Raw genomic sequence first — 14,765 nt, forward strand, 5'->3', positions numbered from 1 at the left:
AAAAACTGTTCACTGAACTTCAATGCATAGCATTAGAGCAGTGCCTGTGACCAGGGTACGATTTCTACCTCTGTCTGTAAGGAGTTGCTACGTTCTCCCCATGAACACGTGCTCCAGTTTCCTCCCACATTCCAAGGCGTACCAGTTGGTAGGTTAATTGGTCATTGTGAATTGTATTGTGATTAGACTAAGATTAAATCTGGGGATTGCTGGGTGGCACTGCTCAACAGGCTGGAGCTACTGTAGTATAGTGTTCAGAGTAATGCTATTACAGGGCCGGCAACCTGATACGATTCCCAGCACTGTCTGAATGCAGGAGTTGGTACGTCCTCCCCATGATCCCTGGCTTTCCTCCAGGTGCTCCGCATTCTTCCCACATTCCAAAGGTGTATGGATTAGTAGTTAATTGGTCACATGGCTGTAACTGGGTAGAGCGGATTCCTTGGGCCAAAAGGGCATTACTGTGCTGTATCTCTAAATAAAACACAAGCATGTGACAATAATAAACCACTCCAGTGATGTAAATAGAATGCAGATTGTCATTTCAGGTCAGGATTGGTCGGAGGCTGTGCAGCAGAAGGTCCCAAATCGCTGAGGACGATGGAAATGAGGAGCCCTGAATGCAAAATGACATCAAATTGTTTCGAAGATCCCAAGATGAGTATGAGTAAGCAGCCTTAATTGGTTTGTTTTAACAATTCTTTGGTTTTAGCGATAGATGCCTGAGCACAAACATTTTCAGCAGATGTTGGCATTCTCCCCCCTGACATCTGCAGACTGATTAAAGGCTCTGCCAAGGTACCAGAAGGCTTCTTGATTGCTTACAGAATGAAGATCAATTGTGGTTAAGAAGGGAAAAGGCATCCAAAACTAGGCCATCCAAAATAAATCCAGTTAAAATGACAACAGGCAAAGAGGAAAGAAGTGGATGAATCCAACGAATCATAAACCAGTGTACAATTTTGATTTTCTTTTAATTATTCAGGTGATTTAGAGCTATCCAGCATTGTCATGGCTTACTGGAAACATCAGAAGTGCAGATGCTGCAACATGGAACAATGAACAATCGGCTGGAGAAACTCGGTGGATTGAACATTTATAGGGGGAAAGGAACAGCTGATGTTTCATAGAACATTGTGACGAAGGCCCGTCACTAACTACGGACGGCACATGGCGCACTCGGTGAAACACTCATTCCCAGCAGTACTAGTGACTGGGTCTGAACCAGAGCTGCTGCATGGAGCTGTCTCAGATAGAGGCAGCAGCAACCTGCACAGGTGTGCTGATGGTGGAGGATACCATCTTTAATTGGATAATTGAGTTAATTAGCTTTTGGTTGGTCTAGGGGGAGGGGCTTAGCAGTTCATAGCCTCAGGTTACCAAGGCTTTGGGGTGAGTTTTCTTTTGTGTTTAGTCTGAGGGTGGCTATATATATATAGCTTTTTTTCCCAGTTTTTTGTCTTGTTTTGAGGTAAATAAAAACACCTCAATCTACTTTTGCGACTCAAGCCATCTTGTTATTTTTCTTAAACAATTGACCCACAGTTTTTTGTGACATAGAAATCTACTACACATTACAGGCCCTTCGGCCCACAATGTTGTGCCGACCAAGTAACCTGCTCTAGAAACTGCCTAGAATTTCCCTACCACATAGCTCTTTAGTTTTCTAAGCTCCATGTACCTACCTAAGAGCTTCTAAAAAGATCTTATTGTATCCGCCACTACCACCGTCACTGGCAGTGCATTCCACGTACCCACCACTCTCAGCGTGAAAAACTTACCTCTGATGTCCCCCTTGTACTATCTTCCAAGTACCTTAAAACTATGCCCCCTCGTGTTAGCCAATTCAATTCGGCCCTGGGAAAAAGCCTCTGACTATCCACACAATCAATGCCTCTTACCGTCTTATACACCCATATCAGGTCACCTCTCATCCTCCATCACGCCAAAGAGAAAAGGCTAAGTTCAGTCAACCTATTCTCATAAGGCATGCTCTCCAATCCAGGCACCATCTCCTCTGCACTCCCTCTATAGTACCCACATCATTCGTGTAGCGAGGTGACCAGAACTGAACACCGTACTTCAAGTGGGGTCTGACCAAGGTCTTATATAACTGTACCATTATCTCACGACTCTTGAACTCAATCCTGTGGTTGATGAAGGCCAAAACACCATACGCTTTTTAACAACGCTGTCAAACTTGCATCAGATCCTGAATTTTCCACAATTCCCAAACACAAGGAATTCTGCACAAATGCAAATCCAGAGTACAAATACAAGATTGGGGAGGTGCCACAGCAGCATAGCGGTAGGTGTGGTGTTATTACAGCTCGGGTATTGGAGTTCAGAGTTTGATTCCAGCACTGCTTTGTAAGGAATCTGTACATCCTTCCGGTGGAATGTGTGGGTTTTCTCTGGACACTCTAGTTTCCTCCCACCCTGCAAAGGTGTACTGGGTAGGTTAATTACTTATTGTAAATTGTCCTGTGGTTGGGTTAAGGTTTATTGGATTTGTCGAGGGTCACTGGGGTGTGTGGCTCAAAGAGCTGGGGGGCCTGACTCCGTGCTGTATTGTTAAATAAATAAATAAATAAACAGCGGGTCAGGCAGCGTCGATGAAGAGGAATAAATGGTTGACGTTTCAGGTTGGGACCCTTTATCAGGACTGGAAAGGAAGGGGGAAGAAGCCAGAGCAAGAAGTTGGGGGGGGAGGGGAAAGAATACAAGATAGAAGATGATGGGTGAATCCAGGTGGGTGGGGGACGGGTGAACTGAGAACTTAGGAGGTGATAGGTGGAAAAAGTTCAGGGTTGAAGAAGAAGGAATTTGATGAGTGTAGACCATGGGGAGAAAGAAAGGAGGAGGAGCAGTACCGATGGGAGGTGATGGGACACCTGATGAAGGGTCTCAGCCCAAAACATTGACTGTTTATTCCTCTTCATATATATTGCCTGACCTGCTGAGTTTCTCCCAGAGGTGCTGCTCAAACTGCTGAGTTCCCTCAGCAGGTTGTTTGTTGGTTATGGTTTATTGTCTATCATTAGTTGCCCTTTGGTCAGGATATTACTGAACTATTTCAGAGGACGGTTGAGTTACTCACTTTGCTGGAGCCTTATCTAGGGAACCAATGGCAGGTTTCCTTCCCAAAAGGACAGCAGATCTGAAACGTTCAAGATTCAAGATTGTTTAATGTAATTTCCAGTAAAAAGGGGAATGAAATAATTCAAAGTTCTAAGTACAATTATTATCAAAGAATGCATACTATTTACATTCTTTGTTTGTCTCTTTACAGGCAGCCACAAAACTAAGAAAACTGACAGAACCCATTAAAATAAAGACCGTCAAACACCAAACATGCAGAAAAAAAATTGTACATACAATAAAAGTAAGCAAATAACATTCAGAACTGAAATCACAAAAGTGAGTCCACAGCCACGAAGCCAGTCACAGCTGATCCTGGAGCTTGTTAGATGCAGGTCACAGCCTCAGTGCACGTAAATCTCACGAGTAGCATGCTGGACACGTGCCCAGCACTTAAATCGGCCAAACTTTGAGTCATTCCTTGCTCTCGTCTCGGACCATGCTGCTTTGATAGGCTCTCATTTACTCCAGATCTTGTGCAGCACAGAAGAAAAAAAGTACAAGGAGATAAAGAACAGAATAATTAAAAAAAAACAGTAAAAATGAAGTGCAGGGAACTCACAACAGGCCATGCAGCATCTAGAGACAGAAACTATTACTGACCTGAAACAGCAACATTTTTAACATTTTCTGCTTTTATATCATAGAAACAGATGTCATCTTTAAATCACTAATTATTTATGTTTTATATTTTATTTTAGAAATGTTTTAAATTATTTTTCCCAAAAGAATAGAATCTCAGAAAAATATAAATGATCATGCAATATCAGTGGAGAGAGAAACAATTTATGACCTGAAACAGTAACATCTTTTTTTTAACATTTTCTGATTTTATGTCAGACAAATATGATGAAGAGTAGTTTAATGTTCATCAATATTAGCACCAGGATTTTGTTCCAAATCTAAGAATTAATGGACATTAAACTTACCAGATGGCATAATGGAATTCCACTTCATAATTCAGGATAAGCAGTCCAAGCCTTTGGCTTACGCATACTATACACAAAAAAAACTAAACTACTCTGCCAAGAGATGGTTCTATACCTTAAGAAACAGACCTGTTTGTATGGTATTAACATTTTCTGCCTGTGACATTTGCTAGGCACCCGCTACTTCTACCATTTACAGTTGTTTTAATTCTCACAATTTCAGAAAATTATTCTCCAGACCAAGATTATGATACTTATAATTTCTTTACCACTCTCTTTCACCTTGAAAGTGTGTTCCTTTTATATCATTTAAAATTTCTGCAGTCTAGATCTTTCCAGGCCCATTGTGTCCTCTCTTCCCTTACTTCTTTTCATCAGCACCTTCAGGTTCCTTGCATCTTGAACTTTTCCCACTTCCGAGGAATATTTATCAGCCTTAAAAATTAACTCTTTTTTTGGCAGATGAAGTTACTTCTCTTAAATTCTAATCTTTTTTTTTAATTAAAGTCTTTCTTATATTTATGAATATTAATTTGGATTCTCAACCTGAAATTTGCCTTCTCAAATCTGTTTTTTTTTAGCCTTTATCATTTTATCCATCAACTTCCCTTCACTGGGAGTAAAAATGTGACCTCATTCATCTTTGCATTTACTGTGAATGCACATAGGAAAATTAACCTCACTGTAGAATATGATGACATGCAGTACTGAGCATAGATTTTAGTCACATACAGTTCCTATAAAAAGTATTCACTCCCCTTGGAAGTTTTCATGTTTTGTTTTACAACATTAAATCACAGTGAATTTAATTTGGCTTTTATGGCGCTGATCAACAGAAAAAAACACTTAAGTATCAAAATGAAAACAAAATTCAACAAGCTGGTCTAAAATTATTGCAATTATTAAACACAAAATAATTGATTTCATTATTACTCACCCTTTCAATTCAGTATTTAGTAGATGCACCTTTGGCCCCAATTACAGCCTTGAGTCTGTGTGGATAGCTCTCCATCAGCTTTGCACATCTGGACACTGCAAATTTTCCCCATTCGTCTTTACAAAACTGCTCAATTTGTCAGATTGCGTGGGGATTGTGAGTAACCAGCCCCTTTCAGGTCCAGTCACAAATTCATTATTGGATTGAGGTCTGGACTCTGACTTGGCCACCACATGTCATTAATTTTGTGGTTTTTAAGCTATTCCTGTGTAGATTTGGCTTTATGCTTCGGGTCATTGTCTTGCCGGAAAGCAAATCTTCTCCCAATTTGCTGTTCTCTTGCAGACTGCATCAGGTTTTCCTCCAAGGTTTCCCTATATTTTGTTGTGTTCATTTTACTCCCTACCTTCACAAGCCTTCCCAGGCCTGCTGCCGTAAAGCATCCCCACAGCATGATGCACTCACCACCATACCTCATGATAGGGATGGTGTATTTATGATGATGTGTGGTGTTTGGCTTACACCAAACATCACATCTAGTCTGATGGCCAAAAAACTCAATTTTGGTTTCATCAGACCATAGATCCTTCTTTCAGCTGACTTCAGAGTCTCCCACATGCCTTCTGGTAAACTCTAGCCAAGATTTCATGTGAGTTTTTATCAACAGTGGCTTTCTGTTTGCCACTCTCCCATAATGCTGTGACTGATGAAGCACCTGGGCAATAGTTGTTTTATGCACAATCTCTCACCATCTCAGCCACTGAAACTTGTAATGCCTTCAGAGTTGTCATAGGTCTCTTGGTGCCTCCCTTCTTGGTCAGTCACTCAGTTTTTGAGGATGGCCTGCTCCAGGCAGATTTACAACTGTGCCATATCTTTCCATCTCTTGATGATTGACTTAAATGTACTCCAAAGGATATTCAGTTATTCAGTGACATGGCAATTTTCTTGTTTCCATCTCCTGACTTGTGTTTTTCTCTTTTTATCACTAATTTTTTATTGCAACACCAACAAATTACATTCAATACAACCAGTTGCCGATTACATTTTGACTGTTTAACCCAGTCACCCCGAACCCTCATCACCATCCCCCCTCCACCCCCATCCTCTTCCTCATCCCCACCACCTCTCCACCCCTCTCTCCCCCCGATCCCTCTCCCATCCACCAACCAACTGAATAGTAGTGCATACACAGATAGAGCATTCCTATTTTAACAGAAGATCTTTTAAGTTAGGTATCAAATTTGTCCACATTAAGATTGTGTTTGGTCATGCATCGTTTACTCTTGCTGATGATAGCTCCAGGTAAGAAATGTCCAAAACGCTCCGAAGCCAGTGAGTACTTGAAATATCATGGGGAGGTTTCCAACGCTGGACTACAATCTTCTTAGCTGCAGTCAGGCTTGCCAGCCAGATTTTGCGTGTATTTTTTCCCGTAAGGGAAAGGTGGGAGTCATCATTTAGAAGATGTACAGTGGGGTCCATTGGTAATTGTGCTTTTCAATAACCTTTTCACAGAGTTGCTTGGAGTGTTCTTTAGTCTTCATAGTGTTGGACCTTCCAGATACAGGTGTATTTTTACTGCATTCAATTGAAACACCTTGACTGCACACAGTTTTGTATATAGCTAGGACACCTTAACTAATTATGTGACTTCTAAAACCAGTTGGCTGAACCAGTGATGATTTGGTGTGTCATTTTAAAGGGAGTGACTACTTATGCAATCAATTATTTTATGTTTTCTGTTTGTAATTAATTTCGATCATTATAGAGATCTGTTTTCACTTTGATACGAAAGAGTCTTTTTTCTGTTAATCAATGTCAAAATAAACAACTTAAATCCATTGTAATTCACTGTTGTAAAACAATATAACATGAAAATTTCCAACGGGGTGGGGAGGTGAATGCTTTTTAAAGGCACTGTATGTATAGCGAGGGTGTCTAGCACTTTTACACAGTGCTGCATTGTCAATGTAGAGTGGAGAGTGAGTTTGTAAATCTGGTGGAGTGGAACACTGTGGGAGGGCTGTGTGTGGCAGGTGGCAAAGAAGGAGTGCCAAGGATGAATGTTGGCAAGTGTGCAGACACACCTAGCCCTAAGATACCAGGCAAGATCATTTGATTTCAAACAACTGGTTTATTTATCTTTACAGAATGTCTATCTAGTGGTTTTTGCTCCCTCCCTTTCCCCTTCCCCTTTTTCCATCCATAATTCCCCTTTCCCTGCCTTCTTCCCCCTCTCAGTCCACAATAGAGACCCATATCAGCTTTATCATCACTCACGTGTGTCATGAACTTTGTTCTTTTTTGCAGCAGTACAGTGCAATATATAAAATTACTACAGTTCTTTGCAAATGTCTTAGGCAATCTTGCTATATATATGTGACTAAAACCTTTGCTCAGTACAGTATGACACCATATACTACACTGAGGTTCCTGACGAAGGGTCTCGGCCTGAAACGTCGACTGCGCCTCTTCCTATAGATGCTGCTTGGCCTGCTGCGTTCACCAGCAACTTTGATGTGTGTTGCTTGTATTTCCAGCATCTGCAGAATTCCTGTTGTTTGACTGAGGTTAATTTTCTTGTGGGCATTGTGACGAGAATACACATAAAATTAAGATGTTTGCTGGCCTGGGTTAGCATCAGTGACATCAGCAAGTGGTCTGCCACCTGTCCCCAGGGGAAGGAGAGATAAGGAACAATGGAGCAGCGTCTGGAGATGTGTAATGAAGGGATGGGGGAGAGAGAGCTGTCTGGAGCGGCTCCCCCCTTTGAACCTTGAACTGTTTGAAGTGATGGACAGGCGATACCCCAGCAGGGGGATAAAAAGGGACCGGTTCGCTAAGGCAGCACACACGCCACCCGAGGTAACGAGACCCTGGAAGCGGTACGCCTCTCACGAGTCGGTGGGAAGTATCAGACAACGGCCAGGGTGGAAAGGTACGATCAGCGGGAACCCGGTGTGTGTCCGCCCTTGCCTGGGTGCCGGGTTCACTGCAGAGGATCGACTGCATCTGGAGGAGGGGTCACAGTCGGTCACCTCAGGTGACATCACCAAGGACCTGCCCAAAAGCTGCTTGTGAGCCATATCGTCGGTCTGTGAGTGAAGCTGTGTCTGAATGATCAGTTGTTCCTGTTCTCTCTCTCTCTTCCCCCACGTTGTCGATCGCCATGGCAACGATTACTGCGAACTGAACTACTAAACTGGACTAAACTTTGAGTCACTTTGAAATTTGGTCATTTACCCCTAGACAACGATAGAGCTTGATTGATGATGTTATCTTAATTCTGTGCACATGTGTGTTTATCATCGCTGAACTGTTGCATTTATTATCCTTTCGATTACTGTGTTGCTTGTTTCTTTAATAAAACTTTCTTAGTTTTAGTACTCCAGACTCCAACTGAGTGATCCATTTCTGCTGGTTTGGCAACCCAGTTACGGGGTACGTAACAGCATTCACAGTAAATGCAAAGAAACAATAGAATCAATGAAAAACCACATGCAAACAGATGGACTAAAAACCAACGTGCAAAAAGACAACAAACTGTGCAAATGGAAAAAGAGAGAAAAAAGAAACAAAATAATACTAATAAATAAATAAGCAATAAATATTGAGAACATTATATGAAGTGTCATTGAAAGTGAGTCCATAGGCTGTGGGAACTGTTCAGTGAGAGGGTGAGAGAAGTTGTCCCCTCTAGTTCAAGAGCCTGATGGTTAAGGGGAAATAACTATTCCTAACCATGGTTGTGTGGGTCCTGAGGCTCCTGCATCTGCTTTCTGATGGCAAAAGAGAGAAGACTGTATGACCTGGGCGGTGATGATGGATACCGCTTTCCTGAGAAGGCGCTGCTTGTGGATGCTCTCAGTGAAGGTGGGGAGGGCTTTACCAGTGATGGACTGTGTTGTATCTACTACTTTTTTCAGGCTTTTACATTCAACGGCACTGGTGTTTCCATATCAGGTTGTGAAACAACCAGTCAGTGTTCTCTTCACTCTGCATCCATATTAAAATCTTCACAAACTTCTAAGAAAGTAGAGGTGCAGCTGGACCTTCTTTGATTCTGTTTTCATTCTGTTATCATCATCAGAAATCATTCTTTGTACTTCCCCAAAGACTCTGTCACTTTACAACACAGAAATTAAAATTATGTATGGCACTCCATTTTCACCTTTGCAAGGACAACTAGTGCATAATTTACTCTTTAACAGAATCGTCATAATTACACGTGTCACTGCTTTCAGTGATTGATGTATCTGCATGCACATATTTTTTTACATCAATCAGACTTATTAGCTGAGGAGAAATCAGTTCCTTTATTGTCTTTGCTTGATGTAGATCAATACTGAAATTCATTGGCAAATTCCTGCTCTGAAATTATGTTAATTTATTCATGTTATTCCATTAGCTGCACCTTATAATTTTGTCCTATGCTTATTTAGATTCTCCAGAGAAATTTATTCTTCTGTTTACTTTTCTTCCCATTGTCTCTTTAGTTCTGTATTAAAGTTTATTTCTAATGATATATTGAGTGAAGATTCAAAATTGAAGCAGGGAAATCCAAAACAGCTCTTCATAAGATTATCCATATAGAAAGGAGGCTGCAGAGGTTTAACCAGGATACTTCTTGGATTGAAGGAATCTGCCAAAAGATGAGGGTGGACAAATTAGGGACAAGAGATTAGAGGCCCAGTTTCTGTGTGTCGAGGTTTTGAGAGGGTGCAGAAGAGGTTTACCAGGATGCTGCCTGGATTAGAGGGCATAAGCCAGAACGAGTGGTTGGACACACTTGGGTTGTTTTCTCTGTGGTGGCAGAGGTTGAGCTGAGATCTGATTGAGGTTCATATGATTATGAGAGGCATAGATAGAGCAGACAGACAGTATCTTTTACCCAGGGTGGAAATGTCAAATACCAGAGGGCATGAATTGAAGGTGAGAGGCAGCAATTTGAAAAGAGACTGGAGTGTTTTATATAGACAGTGGAACGCGCTGCCTGGAGTGGAGGTAGAGACAGAAGTGTTAGGGACTTTTAAGAGATGTTTAGGTAGGCACATGAATGTGAGGACAATGGCATGTTATGGTCATTGCTCTTTTAGTTATAGAGCTTCAGCTTTTAATAGGCCTTTCCAGCCCTGCAGCAACCCACTGATTTAACTTAATCACAGGACAATTTACAATGACCAATTAACCTACTTTGAACCTACCTTGTCTTTGTCTTTGAACTTTGGGAGGAAACTGGAGCACCCAGAGGAAACCCATGCATTCCATGGGGAAGGTGTGCAGACTCCTTACATATGCCATCAGAATTGATTTCCGAACTCTGACGCCGCGAGCTGTATTAGTGTCGCGATAACTGCTATGCTGCTGTGGCACGCACAGCATTGTGTGGGCATAAGGGATTAGTTTAGTTGGTAATTTGATTTTTGATACATTTGGTTTGGGACCACATTGTAGGCCAAATGGCTTATTCCTGTCCTGTACTGTTCTATGTTCTATGTCTGAGAGCCCAGGAACAGGAGTAGTGGTCAGATGCCCACAGGCTGCCTGTCATGGAGCTGGATGCCTGTTTCTTTGTATGAATTTGGATGTGGGTGGGAAGGTGAGAAAGGGATGCATTTTGCTGCTCTTGTTTTATATTGTTGTCGTCATGTTGTTGCTTGTCCTGTGCTGCTAAACATTCTGGGCATGCCATGTTGGCGCCAGAATCTGTGGCAACATTTGCAGGGCCCCCCTCAGCACAACCTCAAGTTGTCTTGGTTGTTAATGCAACAATGCATTTTATTGTATGTTTGATGTCCGAGTAATAAATAAATGAATCTAAATCTGAACTTGGGCTGTTTTCTCTGGAGCTGAGGAGGTTGAGAGGATACCTGATAAAAGTTTATAAAATTGTGAAATGCATAGATAGAGTAGACAGTTAATATCTTTATTCTGTGCTTAATATTTCTCAATACCTCTGCCATGCGATTTCTGAATGGACATCGAACCTATGAACACTCACAACATGCCGGAGGAACTCAGCACGTTGGGCAGCATCCGTGGAAAAGATCGATCGTTGTTTCGGGCCAGAACCCTTCATCAGAAATAGAATGGGTGTAGTTATCGCCTTTTGTTCAAGAGCCTGATGTTTGAACCTGGTGGTACGAGTCCTGAGGCACCTGTACCTTCTACCTTATAGCTGCAGTGAGGAAAGAGCATGGCCTTGGTGGTGAGGATCTTTGATGGTGGAGGCTGCTTTCCTACAAGCAGTGGTACATAGAGATGTGCTCAATGGTTGGGAGGGCTGCCGTAAAGACAACAAATTTCACAACATATGCTGGTGATAATAAACCTGATTCTGAGAGAGAGATGTTCAAAGATGTGCAGGAGCAGGATTTCGTAGACAAAGAAATGTTATTGCCCAGAATACTATGGGTGTTGTTGTCAGATACAATAGAGGTGTTTAAGAAGCACTTAGATAGAAGCATTAAGGAGATGGAGGGATGTGATCCATGTACAAGCAGAAGGGTTTTAGTTTAGTTGCGTGTCATTACCTTAATCAGTCTAGCATGTCATAGGTCAAAGGGCCTGTTCTTGTGCTGTACTATTTTATGTTCTATGTTCTATCCATCTTGGACCAGAAAAAAATGGATAGATGCAAGTGTTTAATAAATGATGAAAGGCAAGAAATAGGCACTTTCAGGTTCAGTTATGCAGATCTCTGAAATGTAATAGTCAGCTATAAAAGATTAACCAAGGAAAGGTAATAAGAAGGTAACCTGTGTAATGAGAATCTAAAAGGCATTAAATTGCGCTGCAGCTGTTCTTAGCTTTGAACATACTTTCAGCATTTTAATCCATTCAGCCTAAAAATTACATTTTACACAAAATACAAGCCCTATGAAGATATACCAGGGCTCTCTATGTTAAATTTTGAGGAAAGATTATATAAATTAAGGCTTGTATCCTTGCAATAAGGGAAAAGTGTGATTCGAATGTGGACTATGCCACATTTGTGGTTAATAATAGCAAAGATAAAGAAAAGCTACAGCTTTCTCCAGGGGCACAAAAGTGGGATACAGAACGGAAGAGCCTTCTTGTTAAAGAGAGAATTCAGAATACCAAGGCACTGCTGCAGAGGTTGTAGGAATCAAGGGGTTCTCTCCTTCAAATGCAGCAGATGCTAGTTCAATCAATAATTTAAAATCTGAGATTGAAAGGTTTTTGCTAGCCAAGAGGTAATAGGAGAATTGAAACCAAGAAAAGTAATTGGAGTTGGGTTACAAGTCAGCCAAGATTTCATTCAATGGCAGAACAGGCTTGAGGGCAGAGTGCCATAGTCCTGTTCTTATCATTTATTTATAACTTTTATCCAAGAATTTATTTTATCTAATCCACATTATTTGTCTCTTACTTTATTTTCTTTCATTTCCTTCGCTCCTTCATTCTTTCATTCCTTCCTCCCTTCCTTATTTCTTTCCTTCTATCCCTCTCTTCCTTCTTCTGGGCATCTTATCCATCTATTCCTTTCACTGACTTTCTCTTCCTCCCTCCATTTATCTCTTTTTCCCTCATTTTCTCTATCTCTTCTTTGCATTTCTGATACCTCCATCTCTGCCTTACCTATCAACCCGTGCACTTACACATTTCCACTATTAGAGTCAGTTTATTATTATCACATGTACTGAGATACCGGGAAAAGGCAGTGGAGGTTTGGGATTAGAATTTTCCTTCTCCCAGGTGAGCTGCCAATCACAGCTGATGAGGCCCATCTGCCTGAAGCGACTGGTTTTAAGGCTTCATTAACCCGCTTTTGCCCTTTCTCCTGTTAGTAGAAACAGTACGGCCAGGCTTAGTAGCTAATCCACACATGGAGGCCAGGAGCTGGAATGAGTTGTCAGAGGTTATTTAAGGTACACACCACTGGAATCATGTAATAGGTAGTGGGATCTTGTCCTCATTGCCACCCCCAGGTATAACAACCTTAAGGAACCTCCAGAGAAAGTACAGTGCAGGTAAACAGTAAGATGCAAAATCATGAGGACTTGCATTGTGGATTGGAAGGTCAAGAGTCCAACTTATTGTTCCAGGGAACTACTTAATAGCATAGTACTGTATGCTGCATTTATTGAATTTACTGATCATGAGATGCGGAAGTTGTTGTTAACACCAGAACGTATTGCCCATCCCTCAGTGCCCAAGCACTGATGAAACAATATTGAGTAAAGTGGATTGTTGCCTCTCAAAGTCCAACCCTACATTCCTGTCATGAGAAGTAGAAACAAGTAAGGCTGGCTTACGTGGTTCTGGTGAAGCTGTATAGGCCAATCCCCCACACAGAGGATACAATGGATTTGAGAAACATTGATGATCTCCAAACATAACATCGACTTCGGACGATGGACATGGGAGGTCATCAATAGCCTATGCTCCACAAGGAGCTAGGGGCCCCAAAAAAAGAACTAACCAGATTGTTGGGTCTAATGTCTCATTTAGGCCAAACTGGGCAATGATGGGGAATTCCTTTTATTGAGGCTATAAAAATTGTTGGCAAGGTATGCAGGTAGTGGTAGCAAATCAGTGAAAAATTTCATTATCATAAACTAATTTGCTTAGTTTATGATACTACTGTTTGCTTAAACTTTGTAGGATTTATTGAGTGGGTAGGTTGGGAACGCTGGAGAAGAGAAAATGAGAATGAAGAATCCAACTGTGTTCTGACCTCATTAAAAAAGACATCTGTTTCAATTACTCTGACTGTGGCACATCACTGAATAGAAGTATGGAGAATGTATAATGTGTGGATGATTCAAGCAATTCTTCTGCCTGATGGTGCAAGCATGGTTTTTTATTCCTTTACAGATCATGACAACATTGTAATTTCCTTTTAGAATATTATTGAGTAATCTTATATAATCATCTTAATACTGAGCATGATCTAACCGTGTCTTATATCTGGGAAAAATGTCTGCTGGACCGATATAAAAATAATTGAATCGTCTATTGGAATGCTGGCTTATGCCTTGAGTGGAGTTGGAATATAAAGGGGAGGAGATTATGTTACACTGGTTAGTCACCATTTGTGTTAGTTCTGGGCACTTTGGCTCAAGATTCAGCAGAAAAAGATAATGGGAAGTAAAATAATTAGATTAGTGGGACAGGTTGCAGTAACCAAATTTCTCCTCAAATGACTTTTGAATGTTGAGGAGATGGAATGCTTAATTTAATTAAAAGGGTTTACTTGGTGGAAACAAAGGAGCTATTTCTCTCATCGTGTTGTCCAGAAAAACAGGATATAAAATTAATTATAGAGCAAGGACATATGTTGGTATGGAAAGAAGCCCGTTTTTCACAAAAAAGTAATAGAGGTCCAGTTCTATTCTTTACTTGGAAATTCTTCTGTGACTGCAGGGACTTCACCTGGTGGAATGTGCCAGGAGCCCTCGCTCACTTTCTTATCATGGCTTCTTTCCTCTTCCTTTCTAGACCTGATGAAGGGTCTTGGCCCAAAACTCTGTCTGTTCATCCTCTTCCATAGATGCTGCCTGACTTGCTGAATTCTTCCAGCACTTTGTGTTTGTTGAAATGAAATAAAATCCATATGATTTACTGATACCTTTCATGGAAAAAAATCACCCCCAAAACACGCTGGAGGAATTCAACAGGTCGGGCAGCATCCATGGAAAAGATCAGTCGACTGATCTTTTCCACGGATGCTGCCCGACCTGCTGAGTTCCTCCAGTGTGTTGTGAGTGTTGCTTTGACCTCAGCATCTG

This window comes from Mobula hypostoma, chromosome 7, assembly GCF_963921235.1.
Source record: "Mobula hypostoma chromosome 7, sMobHyp1.1, whole genome shotgun sequence".
In the NCBI taxonomy this organism is placed as follows: Eukaryota; Metazoa; Chordata; class Chondrichthyes; order Myliobatiformes; family Myliobatidae; genus Mobula; species Mobula hypostoma.